The sequence below is a fragment of the Xenopus laevis genome, chromosome 1S (assembly GCF_017654675.1).
Source record: "Xenopus laevis strain J_2021 chromosome 1S, Xenopus_laevis_v10.1, whole genome shotgun sequence".
In the NCBI taxonomy this organism is placed as follows: Eukaryota; Metazoa; Chordata; class Amphibia; order Anura; family Pipidae; genus Xenopus; species Xenopus laevis.
In genome coordinates this window covers 166102721-166116631 of record NC_054372.1, presented here as the reverse complement: position 1 = coordinate 166116631, position 13911 = coordinate 166102721, and the positions used below count along the sequence as shown (strand labels likewise).

The 13911-nt window shown below is 36.5% G+C and overlaps 1 pseudogene; it reads right to left on the bottom strand.

The window, feature by feature from the left end:
* LOC108705294 overlaps positions 1-13911 on the bottom strand; it is a 225650-nt pseudogene that overhangs the window by 129560 nt on the left and 82179 nt on the right.

The window sequence follows — 13911 nt, the reverse complement described above, 5'->3', positions numbered from 1 at the left end:
ATATATATATATATCATCTAAGTTGGAACAACAGATAGGCAACAGAGACTGCACCCATTGGAGCACATTATTCAAAAAATAGGTGGTCCCATACAAATGCTGTTTAATACAGAACAAGCTCTCCCCGAAGATAAATGCTGATTTTTTTCATGTAAAGATAGAAGTGCGTATGTGGTAGATAAAACTGAGTAGTAATAGTAGTAAAAGTGAGAGTTATGTGTATTGTTTTGAGCACAAGCTGGCCTGTAAATCTTTATTAATTAAATAATAATTTTGTAAATAAATTGTATTTGAGGATGACATGGCCCCCGCTCCTTCCAGGATTTATGCTTCCATCTTTGAACCTCCCCCCCCCGTATTATGCACTCGCTAGCTGCTACCACTAGTTGGTGCTGAGTCAACAAGAAGTATTGCCTTGTCCCAGGATGTTTACCATCAAACACTAATAAACAAATCAAGTTAAGAAAGGGTTTTACAAGCTGGTAAGTGATCATTTGCATAATGAACCATTTAGCACTTGCAAATACCCTCTCTGTAACGTAGCAACATTGTAACATAGTAAGTTAGATTGAAAAAAGACACACGTCCATCAAGTTCAACCGTTTAACTTTTTTAACCTGCCTATCTGCCAGTTGATCCAGAGGAAGGCAAAAGGGACATAAAGCATGTTTATTAACAAAATGGAAAAAAAAAAAGTATAATCTTACCAGTTCTACAAATGTAAGGCCTCCATAACTTTGGGCAACAAAGAATATACTGTATTTTCAGCGGGTGCCTTTGAAATAAAATTGTCCCATACATATAAGACATGTTCTTTTGGAGAGCCATTATCCTAGGAGCAACAACAAATTCTCATAGGTCCTCTAAAGAAAATATGCCTAACAAACTTTACACAGTTTACACATTTAGACAGTGTTGAACTGGCCCACCAGGATACCAGGAAAACTCCCAATGGGCCCAGGTGTCAGTGAACATTTTGAAGAGCAACAAATTTTTTAAGTGCAGCAAATTTTTGAAGCACAACAAATTTTTGAAGTGCAACAAATTTTTTCTCAAAACTTGATAAAAAATTTCACTCATCACTGCTCATTTCCTAGAATGGAACATAAAGTGGGACTTTAGAGATATCCCATAAAACAAATGGGAGTAAGTGGCAGAGGTAGAGTACCACAAAAACAAAAATCATTCTGTTAGCTTGCATCTCTTTTTTCCAAAAATATCACTGCAATAAAATAGCTCGTACACCTTTTCTCAGGATTAAAATAAAATCTGTGCTGTTATTATATTTTTGATATTGCTGCATATATATTAGCGGAACAAATATATTGTGATATGTTCTATTGCTTCGAAAGAATAGCAATTTGAATTTTCTAATGCAATATTACAGTCATTAATCGTTAAATATTAAATGAAAGAGAGTCTACAAACACAGCCTTATTAACTTGTGCAGATTCTAACATCTAAGCACTCTAAGGTCTGCATTTATGATGGACTACCTGTGCCGATAACGCATGGAATTATCTAAACAACATATTTGTGTAATTATTTCCTAAGGTTAATTAGCTGCTGCAAAGCAGGTTGCCCTTTGAGACTGCTTGTCGTGACAGGTTCACTTACTTTCTGTACCAATGCCAAAAGTGACAGATTCTCTCCTGCAAACTTCGATAGGCAGAGGAATTGTCTTCTATAACAGCAGGAGGAAATGCAGATTTCAGAACGAAGGGATTGGTATGCTTGGCTTTAACAATATATACAGTTTTTAAAGAAACAAGTTGACAACATGTTTTACCTCTCATCTAATCTCTCTTTCAAGGGTGGACGGTGATACCTGTTGCAAAGATAGGTTTCCAATCCATAGTCTAGCACCGCTGCAGAAATCTAATAGAAGGTACAGAGTATGCTCCAGTTCTAAAAAATCACATAGACATTTGCTTGTAAACAGTTGATCAGTAAATTATATCTGCTGATTATTTGTTGTCTGTTACAAGAACTGAAGCAGACAAAATGCCTTTTATTTATGAGTCCGGTATAGAATTTTCAGTTGAACAACAAAAACTTTAAATTAAAAAGCAGGGGAAAAGAATACAAGATGCACTTACCCTAAACCATTGTTTTTGATACAACAAACTGATGATTTGATTTAGCAATAAATTTATATTTCTAGAATTAACATCAATGGGGCAACCTGTGGTTTCCTGCTGTTTTTGAGATAAAATTACAGGCATCATTTCACACACAATAAAGATTGGAGCCAGATCCTTTTGCTTGACTATAGGAACACCACAGCGACTACTTGCAGTGACAAACATACCAGTGGAGCAGATGAGATGACCTTGCTCATGACTTAAATCTCTGTTGCAGGGATGCCAACCTACATCCCATCATGCCATGCCATTATCTCACTGAGAATAAAGTGAACTGCACAACAATTAACCACAGCTGGAGGGTAACTGGTTGGAGGTTTCTGTTCTAATTCCTAACTCAAGATAAAGGTTTATCTCATAAATTGTACTTCACTGTTTGCCAAAACACCATGAAATATCTTTGTAATTTACAAATAAGAAGTAATAACAATAGATAGTAACCTAGCCACCACATGCCTGTAGGAAATATACTGACTAGAACTAATGTGCAAATGAAATTTACACCAGAAAGAAAAAAATCAATACTTTCAATAGATAGTCACAGGGAAGAATAATTGCAAACTTGACTGCACTTGAATCCTACTGAACCCAAAGGCTCTTAATTTTCATGTACAATTACACAGCAAAAAAAAAAAAAGCTGTCAATATAATTATTAAACTATGATTCTATAGGTAGCAATGTTGGGTGGAGGGTGCATAGCACACGTATCTGTAGGAATAAAGTTTTTAGTAACAGTAATTACCCACCACTTACAGTATCCACATTCCTTAATTACACATCCACCTTGCTTGCCAGCTATATTTTTCATAACTACACTAAGAGGGTTATTTACTAAAATCCAAATATTTCTCATTATTTTATTTAAACCACTTTGACCAAACTCCAATCCACATTTTTACCTTAATTCTCAATAAATTAACTAGAAAAAATCTGGTGTGTGAAAAGACTCAATAAAATGATGGAAAATTGTAAATTTGTTTAGGACCGGATGCCCGAAAACTCAGACTTTTTTGTTTTATTGCCCGAAAACCATGTTTTTTTTTGGAATTTCGTACGAAACCCAGCGGCGATCATGATATCTTCCAATTGAAAAAGGAACATCTAATATTGACTACTACATGACCTCAGCAGGTTTGAGATGGAGTACTTTTATTTAGACTTTTAACAGCCTCGGGGTATAATAAATCTCGAAAAATTCTTGGACAAAAAAAGTGTGTTTTCCCTTTTAAAATGCCAGCCAGAAAAAAAATTGGACTTTCGTAAGTACGCCCCTTAGAGTGCTGTTTGTTCAAAACCACATGTATACTCACATATACTGATAGATAGGAATGACATTATTAGGATCTATATTTATACTCTCTGCCCAGATTTTTTTCATTTTTTTGGCAGCTGTGGAATTACCAGGTAATGAATATTTCAAAATCCTATCCACGCTAAATGACATACTCGATAAAAGCAATAAACACATTGGATAGCAATGTGGATGTAAAAAGTCAAAGACCGCAAACCCTCACAAACCAGAAGGAAACATATTTTCAAGCATTTTAGTTAAAAATAAAAGAGTTCAATTTGCAAAATGTGACCAGCAGCAGATCTGAGGAAAATCTAGCAAAGTGATTCCTGTTTAGCACAAGAACTTGCTGAAACCTTGCGTGTCTAGACAGCTGCATCTGTCCTTTCTCCCATGTTCATTGTACTACTTTAATTGGACAATGGTGATCAACATGGTCAACCTACTTCACAGTAACAATGTAGTAATTCAACAAAGTGGAATGCTAGTCATTATGTTAAATTACATATTCATGGCACTTTTATGTATATTCATGGCACATTTATGTATAACGTACTTATTAAAAGATGTAGCCATTTATAGGCTTAGTTTCTCTGGTAAGGAGACATTAACCACCCACTACAAGCAATCACAGGAGACCCAAACAACTCAGACAAATATTATATCACTTTAAACAGATTTCCAATGTTTCTTCTGATTCACCCCCTACCTTCCCCCCTATCAACAAAACAATATGATGGAATTAAGATAACATCACCCTGACAACTGCATTGCTAAAAATAAGATATGAGAGTAGCACTCAATAGTAAAAATTCAAGTCTGACTAACTGAAGCAGGGACTCCTCCAGTTACACTGAGTAGGACAAACAATATAATTAATCGAAAAATGTACGTTTTTTTTAGCATTCAGATTTTAATAAATAACCATATGTAAATTTAATCGTAGCTCAGTTCAAATTCTATTTCAACGGGGTATATATCAGCTGCTAATTGATCCTTTGAGATCTATTTCTCAGGCTTGAATCCTTTTAACCGATTTTTATTTCAGTTAAATTAAACAGAGAAAGCCTCTCCAAATAGCATAAATTGCTCAACCAATATCCACGATGAGCTGGGTATATAAACCCCAGGTCCCACACCTCTGGGTTCACAAATACTTCAACAATGCATGAAAATGCATAGGGAAAAACACACACAAAGTGAACGAGTGGCTCGGGTGCATTGCCCAGAACCCATAGCTGAAGGTGAATTGCATCCAAGGACAAAAAAATATATATATATACAGAAATTTCTGAAAACTGGCAATAATATTTTTTTTTGTGTTAATGTGTATTTATCTAAGCCAGTAAAATCTCCTATTCATGATAAAACAAATGCTTTTTTTTTAAAAAAAAAAAAAAAAGAAAAGTTAAAATCACTGAGTGGTGTCAAAAGTAATGCACCACCCAGTGATTACAATAGTCTACCTGATGCCTGGGCCAGCACTCCTGTTAGAAGCAGTACTATAGAGCAATGATCTTCTTCCGCTTCTTCATTTATCAATGGCCCAGGCTGACACATGTAGAAAAGAGTGAAAAGGCCAGCTTCTTGCTTAAAATTCAACTTTTCTTTCTATAGAAAGAAGTATAAGTACTCTGGACTGGTGCAGTTTTCAGCCCAGGGTATTAGGTAAGAGATTATAATTACTGACGTTTCCCAACATTTGGCACCCCCAGTGGTTATAACTTTCCTTCTCCTTTTATGTTTATCATTGACTGGCACAATGAAGTAGCATCTTCTCCTTGTTGGTGTTCTTCAAGGATCTGTCATGAGCCCTTAATTATTATTTCTGTCTTCTTTCCCTATACCAACTCTGTGCTGAGAATTCTCACACTGATCTTCCTTCTCCTAAACTCAACCCAGATATTTTAACTTGGGCCTCTTATTATATGTATCTTTGAATTTGGATCTTTTTATTTGAGTATCTTCCTGTTTGTTAGCCATATCCCAACACTGTCTTATATTACACATCTCTAAAACAAATATTTATTTTTCCCCCATCCATCCTTAATATCCCACAAGAGTTTATTGCTGTTAAAGATTCCACTATCACCCCAACTCACCAAGCCTGTTGCCTTTGGGTTATCTTTGATTCTGCCCTGTCTCATATGCAATTAATAACTAAATCTGGTCACTTTAACTAAGTAATATTTCTAGAAATACAATTTATCATACAGGATTATAAATCACTCATATCACATTATCATATCACATATTGACTACAGTAACTCTATTAACTGGCCCTTCATTCTAGGCCAGGCTCATTCACCTTAGCATCCAATCTTTCTCTGCCAATGCCACTCTACCTGTCCTGACAACCTTTCAGGATAAAACTTAATGACCCTAAGATTTAAAGATTAATATAACAATTGAAGCCAGTTTTGCAGTTAAAGGACAAGGAAACTCCTTCATTACAAAACATAAAAGAATGTTTGCCACTTGTGAATCGCTAGTTTTTTTTTTCATCTGAAATGTTGAAATCTGCTTATATTGTCCATCAGGAGTATGTGCTTTGAATTTTGAGGCTTCCATCTTCTTTCCTGATTCGTCATTTGCTACGTTACAATAAAATTCTGCACCTGCTCGTGTCATCATTGTATCGAGGATCACAGAGCGATTAGATCGCTTGCGCTCGATTCCAACTGAAGCTAATGCGCAAGTACGACTTCTTGGTCTTAAACTGAGCCTGTGACATACACATCTCGTGGATTTGTAAAGCTTCTGGCCAAGACACTGGCAAAAGCATTGAAACAAGACATTTTCTGTAAGTGCCTAAAGTTTCTTTGTAATGCTCCCTTTCAGGACAACAGAATTCTTTTGGGGGGTTTCCTTGTCCTTTAACCATTATGAATTTTTCATTTTAGAAACCGTTTGATTTGCCTCCTCCTCCACAGAAGTACCAATCAACTTTTTCTCTTGCTATCAATGTAAGCTAAATGTGAGATCTTACAAGCCAACAGCCAGTGTGAGCAGCGACAGTATCTAACCTGACAGATGCAGGGATTCCTTCCTAATTCTTTCTCTATCATCATGGAGAAAAGACAGTGGGGGTTCAGTTACTAACCACATGCAACTGTGCACCAGTGAATTAACAACCAATATGACTTTTACTTTCATTTCTATCTTGCATTAGACTGTTTCAAATGAATTCCTGACTGCTTGCTGTAAGTTATTAAACTGATGCAATATTGGCCAGTGTTCATAAAAAAGCATTTATTAACACTGGGCAGTTTTGCAACTGGTGTGGAAAAATGATGAGTTATTATATTTGCTTAGTCAGGTACCTGGGAAGGTGTCTTTGGGGCTTTAAGTTAAATATGAATCAGAAAATGAGAGAGAAAGAGAAACCATCTATTCAATTTAGGTCAGGCATAATTAAGTCAAAATAAACAAGCAAATACTTGCAAGGGCAATGTCACAAGGAGAAGTTTGAGTCTTGCTCATGTTAATGGTTAAAGAAATGGCCACAATTCCCTATGAGAATGATATGAATGAGAGGCAAGGCGTTTATCTCTGGAATTGCCTTTGAAAATGTGCCTGCACAGGGTAACCCATTGCTCTTTCTACTGATATTAACAGGTAGTGACCAATGGAGAACAGATGATGAATTGGCAAGTTACGGCAGTCACAACACCGCGTGTCCAAACAGGAGCCACTAAAATCCCAAACTCCCCACATAACAAAAGCATCAATGTAAACAGACATATTTAACCATCAGTCCAAATAAAGAAATCAACTATTAATAGAAAGGAATTACCACGTTTGCACCAATTTATCTATATCCTTCTCAAATAAGAGAAATCATTACCATTATTCAGTTATATAAACTTCAATAAATAAATGGCACAGATGGCACCCAGACAAAATATTTTTAGGTAATAAAAATAATTAAAGTCAGTGCAGTTTTCATTGCTGCAGCTTTCAAAAGAAAGGCCAACTGCAAATAGTATCAGAATATCAAGCTAAACTTCAAATTTAAAGTTAATTTAAAGATGAACTATCCCTTTAATAAATACCAAATGCATACGTTCTTGTGTATCACATCCTTGGAAAACTCTAGTCTCAGTGCATACTTATACAATTCTGCTTGATTTTATATGTATTAAAAGGAAAGTCGAGTATGTCTGTGCACCATCATCAAAAGCATACGGCTACACCCTTATATTCCTGATAGCACAGCCTGAGTCCTATATAATTTGATATTTAGGGCACATTCAGGCCAGGGGGTGATATTTTGCCCCTTGATCAAATGCACTCTGCACAGTGTGTTCACTATTTATCTAGCACATGTAATAACTCCTGCACTGAAGTAAAAGGGGAACTTAGTCGCCAGCAGGTGTCCAGGGAAGTCTTCTTCCCCATAATATTTTCAGCAATGAAACGCATAACTTGCCTGAAAAATGTTAAAATAACAGTTATTTGTTTATTTCTCTACTAAGAAAAATGCATGCAATGTTATACATGTTACATCTATCTATCATCTGTCTATCTCTCTGTCTGTCTATATCTATCTATCTATCTATCTATCTGTCTGTCTGTCTGTCTGTCTGTCTGTCTATCTATCTATCATCTATCTATATGTCTGTCTGTCTGTCTGTCTATATCTATATGTCTGTCTGTCTATATCTGTCTATATCTGTCTGTCTATATCTGTCTGTCTGACTATGTCTGTCTGTCTATATCTGTCTGTCTATATATGTCTGTCTGTGTATCTATCTATCTATCTATCTATCTATCTATCTATCTATCTATCTATCTATCTATCTATCTATCTATCTATCTATCGATCTATCTATATGTCTTTCTGTGTATCTATCTTTCTAGCTCTTTGTTTAGTTACCTCTCTATCTGTCTATCTCTCTGTCTATCTATGTAGCTACCTCTATTTCTTTCTCTCTCTCTCTCTCTCTCTCTCTCTCTCTCTCTCTCTCTCTCTCTCTCTCTCTCTATCTTTCTCTGTCTCTATCTATCTAGCTCTTCCTATATTTATGTATCTTCCAACAAACCCATTCTAAGCATTACACTGACCCATTAGTCAGATCAACAGTGGTAATACAAAACAGCTATCATAATATCTGAATATGGAACACTTAACATCTGAATATAGATCTCTTACTAAACCCTTTGATTTAAATATATTGCAGTGTATACAATGTGAATATTAAAAAACAAGTGTCACTAAAAATAAACTTCAGAGCGCATGTAATCCTTTGTGCTTAGGATGCTTTCCTTTGTGTGTTCATTCAGTATGAAAGCTGACAGATGTTTTTGCCATCTGCAGCCTTTGTGGGATGAGTTGGTGGTCTCCATCCAGTTTTCATTGGACAGGTGTGAGCATAACAAAAAACCTACCATAATGTGTAAATAGTTTAGCAGTCTGTAGTGATGACAAAAATGAGATCTGCTGGGAGATGGAACGGCTCCCTCACAAACAATACGACAGAAAATCACTTACAAGGGATCTAGATGTTTCAGTAAACTCAATCTGTCGCTTAAACATACACTTCATACAATAATTTGCTTTTTTTGTTTGATTCTTTTAAACCTGGGATTTCTGAAAATACCCTGTATAGATGAGTAGGCTGTTCTTTGTCTGTACAGAGGGACCATCAGTGCAGATTGGTAGAGCAGGATTTATTCAGTGATAAGTGGGTGATGACAGGGAAAGCCATGTCTATTCTGCCATTTGTTTCCTTCAGCTAAAATACAACTTAGCAGAAAATGCTACACAAGGACATTTGTTTGTTGCACAACTAGATGTTTGGATATTCTTGGTGGTTTGATTGCAGAATAAAATGACCAGAGTTTTTATTGATCAGTCTGAAAATAAAATAATTGTTCAAAAGGAGCCCTATAACTACCACAGCTCTTTTGCATGTTTTGTACTTTTAGTAAATTGTTTGTGCATGGCTAATGTTGGCCTTTGGGTACGGGCTAAATTTATATGTGCAATTGGTTCATCCCTCACCTTATGACCCCTACATGTTTGTGTGCCTGGCTGCAAATGGGACATTTTTTCTGCCATGGCATTGATAGCGCTTTGCTTTACAGTACATAAAACTTAAAGGGATACTGTCATGGGAAAAATCTTTTTTTTCAAAATGAATCAGTTAATAGTGCTACTCCAGCAGAATTCTGCACTGAAATCAGTTTCTCAGAAGAGCAAACAGATTTTTTTTATATTTTTTTTATATTTTTTTTATATATATTTAGAAATCTGACATGGGGCTAGACATTTTGTCAATTTCCCAGCTGCCCCAAGCCTGGTAGATCTCAGAACAACACTCAATAGTAAAAACCCATGTCCCACTGAGACTCCTTTAGTTACATTGAGAAGGAAAAACAGCAGCCTGCCAGAAAGCATTTCTCTCCTAAAGTGCAGGCACAAGTCGCATGACCAGGGGCAGCTGGGAAATGTCTAGTCCCATGTCAGATTTCAAAATTGAATATAAAAAATCTGTTTACTCTTTTGAGAAATGGATTTCAGTGCAGAGTTCTGCTGGAGTAGCACTATTAACGGATGCGTTTTGAAAAAAACATGTTTTCCGATGACAGGATCCCTTTAACTAACAAAACACTGATTTGATTGCATAGTGCCAAATCTAAAAGCACAGCAGAATTTAAATGCTTAATATGGATAATCTATCTGTGGCCCACGAGATGTTGAACAACAACTCATAGAACCAACCATCAGCCAAAAGCTTGCCAATCCCCAAGTTAAAAACTGCAACGGTGTATTCTATGCTAAGCCGCCTGTGCAACGTAGGGAAAGTAAAACAGACCATAATGTTTTCCATAGAAACAAGGAAAAAAAAAGTCAGAGACCTAATAAAGGTCAGAGTTCTGATTTCACTCTGCTTTCCAAAGCAGAGAAATAGAAACTTTATGACTCCATTTTATTGCACAGATTAGCAGCATTTTGAAAGCACCGAAGGAGAAAATAATTTAAATCTTAAAACTGCATCCTGTGGCCAATTACGTTAAACTATCCGCGGCACACAGGAGAAAAGCATATTACTCACAGTTTTAGTTTAACAGCTTATGGGGCTAAAAATCAATCAATCACCTGAAAGGCAAAAAAAAAACCCAGTAATATTAATAGTCACATTATCCGGTAGTAACAGGAAGGTTAACGTTTAAATGTGTTTTTATTTGCTAAACATTTATTTTTATTGCTTTACAGAGAAATAATGATTCAATGATCCCTTTTCAGCTCTGCATCCTAAAAGGTAAGGTGATAAAGCACAGCATTTATTCTAGACTTAATAACAGTGTCAGAGCACAGTTTCCCTGATAAACTGCTCTTGAAGGATCAGCTATTTGCATTATTTGGTTGTGCTGCGCTGAACAGCCAGGTTTCTTTACATCTACTTTTTTAAAATCTATGGCTACTTGGGCTGAACACGCTAGTTTCAGATTTAATGTCTTCGCTGCCTTATGTTCTTAGTTTTCATGCAAACTATTTTAATGACGCTGCTTGCAGTTTGCACGCTGATCCTGGGAAAATCCCAAAGCATAGTTCAGAATTTACACTTTACTATGAGATTGGCACACTTGGGGGCAGATTCACTAAGGGTCGAATTTCGAAGTTAAAAATACTTCGAAATTCGACCCTCGAATTGAAATCCTTCGACTTCGAATATCGAAGTCGAAGGATTTAGCGCTAAATGTTCGTTCATTCGATCGAAGGATTTTTCGTTCGATCGAACGATTAAATCCTTCGAATCGAATGATTCGAAGGATTTTAATCCAACGATCGAAGGAAAATCCTTCAATCAAAAAAAGTTTAGCAAGCCTATGGGGACCTTCGACTATCGAATGGTCGAATAGTCGAACGATTTTTCGTTCGATTCGTTCGATTTCGTTCGAATTCGAACGAATTTAACCAATTCGATGGTCGAAGTACCCAAAAAATACTTCGAAATTCGATTTTTTTTCATTCAAATCCTTCACTCGAGCTTAGTGAATCGGCCCCCTGGTGTGATTGCACATTCCCATTGTAGCTATATCACTTGAACATCTCTTGTGTGATGTTGGGAATTTCACTTTATCAAAGAGCTTTATGGTATCACATAGGGGCAGATTTACTAAAGTGACAAGGTGGCTGTCGCTAACAAAAATTAGCCAGAAATACCATCTGCAGGGACATCGTCAATTTACTTACAGGCATAGAGGACAATTCACTAGCGAAAGACACCTTCGCTAACGTAGTTTCACGCCCTATCGCCAGGCCAATTTTCGCTCAGGCGAATGATCGTTACTCCGCAAATTCACTAAAGTGCAAATTTTCCGTTAACTCTTTCGCCAGAGTTTCCTTCGCCACCTTAGACCTGGTGAACTGATAAGATGAAACTACATCCTTTTCAACCTTATGTCAGTGACATCATATCCTGTATGCTGAAAAGTCATATAAGTTATAAAAAACGCTGGCATTTTTTCATATTTTAAAGTGGGATTTCCTTCAAAAGTACTAACTATTAAAGATTTTTGTGTTAACATTTTTTTCCCAACCATTTGAGGGGCATGCCACATTTATTTTAGGGTGGGGTCATGTCTAGGACAAGGATCTCTTGTCTTTATTTTGCTTCCTTGGACATTTTTAATAAGTGCCCACTTCAAGCATTTGCACCAACATCTCTAATAAAGACGACATATATAATGATAAATATATCATTATGCCCGCCCTATTCAAATTGACCTAAGCATAAGAGTAATAACAAAGTTTCGCATTCGACAGAATAAACCACTAACACAGCCTTAGACTTCTAAAATTACAGCATTTCGGTTGCCAACTATTGAAGCTCTTCCATGATCTATATGACTCCCTACGGCATTCTTCACGGTAAATAACATCAATTCTGATAGGATCCCAATCAAAAAAGGCACCAGACAAGGCTGCCCACTGCCCCCCCTCCTTTTCAACATAGCATTAGACCCCCTACTTAGACACCTAGCACAAAACCAATTATTCCAAGGATTCACCATAGGACGAGTGCAACACAAAATAGTAGCATTCACAGACGACATCCTGTTATTCATAAACAAACCTAACCAAGACATCCCAATCGTTATGGAAACTATAAATAGATATGCAACCTTCTCAGGCCTAAAAATCAACTATGATAAATCTGAAGCTATCAAACTAAAACACACAACCCATACAGACTAGACACAAAATATACCATTCAACAAAGCACAACACTATATTACATATCTAAGCATAAAATTTGTAAGCCATCACACAATTACCTACCAGCTAAAAATAAAGCAAGCTATCTCCAGCATCCAGCATGAGCTAGATAAATGGAGAACAGCAAACATCTTCTTTTTCGGCAGAGCACATTTAATCAAAATTAAGGAAAGGTAACTGTCCTATAGTCACACACATCAGAATTTGGACATATCCTGCAGCTGAATAATTCAGCGACATGCAGTTTTTATACTATTTAATCTAAGATCTAAAGGCAAACACATATTCCAGCACACATATTCTTGAATGAACTTTAATTGGTATGTGGAAGGCTATTCCTTGTGCTACTGCCCAGATAAGACCAAAGTTCCAGTAGATAAACCATCAATATACGACTAATGAAATACTAACAAGCTACCAATGGTCAATTGCAAATCAATGCAAGATGTTAATAAAATAGTATGGTGATATGGTTTGGAAATACCACAAGCACTGCCTGGACAATACAAGGGCACTTGACTTTCACCATAAAGGGCCGGTCATAACACTTTATTAACAAATGTCCCATGGAGACAAGGGAATATATACAGTTTGCCACTCAATTCATTTTTGACTAAACAAGTGACACTGGAATAAATGGTACTATCCAGAGTATTCTATTGGCCAGTTATGAAGATCTGATTGAACTAACCAGTCAACTGCCTCCAGTCCCCAGGGGTCAAGTCATTAAAGGGGTTGTTCACATTCAAACACTTTTTTCAGTTTTTCTAATACTGATGTTTTAATTTCCCTTTTTGAACTTCTTTTGTCTTTCTAAAGAAGCTCTGGGAGGGGGGTTACTGATTCTGTAAACCAGTGGTTCCCAACCAGTGGCTCCTGAGCAACATGTCGCTCACCAACCCCATGAATGTTGCGCCTAGTGGCCTCAATTCAGGTGCTTACATTTGAATTCCTAGCTTGGGGCAAGTTATACTTGCAAAAAAAAGAAGTACTTCCAAAAAGGGCCTCATGTGAACTGCCAGTCCATTTTGAGGTTATCAAATAGCCAATCACAGGACTTATTTGGCACCTCTAGAACCATTTTCATGCCTGTGTTGCTCCACAACTCTTTTTACATTTGATTGTGGCTCATGGGTAAAAAAAAGGTTTATCTTTGTCCCTGTTGAGCAAAATCCCTGAGTTTCATTAAAGGTGTTGTTCACCTTTAAAGTAACTTTTAGTATGATGTAGAGAGTGATACTCTAAT